General features: G+C 41.2%; 1 protein-coding gene across 5 annotated transcripts in view; it reads right to left on the reverse strand.

Moving 5' to 3' along the window:
- EPAS1 (endothelial PAS domain protein 1) overlaps positions 1-764 on the reverse strand; it is a 78,364-nt gene that overhangs the window by 5,112 nt on the left and 72,488 nt on the right. The gene's annotated exons all lie outside the window — the stretch shown is intronic.

Genomic DNA, 764 nt, shown 5'->3' on the forward strand with positions numbered 1-764 from the left:
ACAAACAAACAAACCATTATTACTAAGAATTGCACATATGTGTACTCATTCCGGTTCAGACAGAGTTAATCTCACTCACAGTAGCTCACACAGTGTTATATTTTGGACTTGTGGTCAGTGCTTTAGCTATTGCTTAGTAGTGCTTACAAAGAGTTAAGGCTTTCTCTGTTCTGCACCTTGTCCCACCAGTGGAGTAGGCCAGTGGTGGATAAGAAGCTGGGAGGGAGCACAGCTAGAACAGCTGACCCCAGATGACCAAAAGGATATCCTATACCGCATGACATTATGCTAAGCAATAAGAGCTGGGAGAAAGAAGAAGAAGCTGGGAGGCATTCAGAGTTACAGTGTTTGTTTTCCCAAGAAACTGCTACATGTGATGGAGTGCTGTTTTCCTGGAAATGGCTGAACATCTGCCTGCCAATGAGCAGTAGTGAATGAATTCCTTATTTTGCTTTGCTTGCACGTGTAGCTTTTGCTTTTGCAAACTAAGCTGTCTTTATCTCAACCCAATTTCACCCTTCCAGTTGTCTTGCTCATCCTAATGGAGGGAGTGAGCAAGTGGCTGCATGGGTTTAGCTGTCTTGTGGGGTTAATTGACAACATTTTTCATTTTGAGGTTTTACAGGAGTTAATTTATTTATATTTTGTTCAAGAAATGATGTTTAGTCACTAATCATCAGGCCAGATCAAAAAAAAACAGGTGCTGCTTATATTCCTTATCCAGTCTACAGAAACTTCCAATTTCTGAAGCTCTGCTTCTCTCT

This window comes from Tympanuchus pallidicinctus, unplaced genomic scaffold (assembly GCF_026119805.1).
Source record: "Tympanuchus pallidicinctus isolate F22 unplaced genomic scaffold, pur_lepc_1.0 scaffold1, whole genome shotgun sequence".
In the NCBI taxonomy this organism is placed as follows: domain Eukaryota; kingdom Metazoa; phylum Chordata; class Aves; order Galliformes; family Phasianidae; genus Tympanuchus; species Tympanuchus pallidicinctus.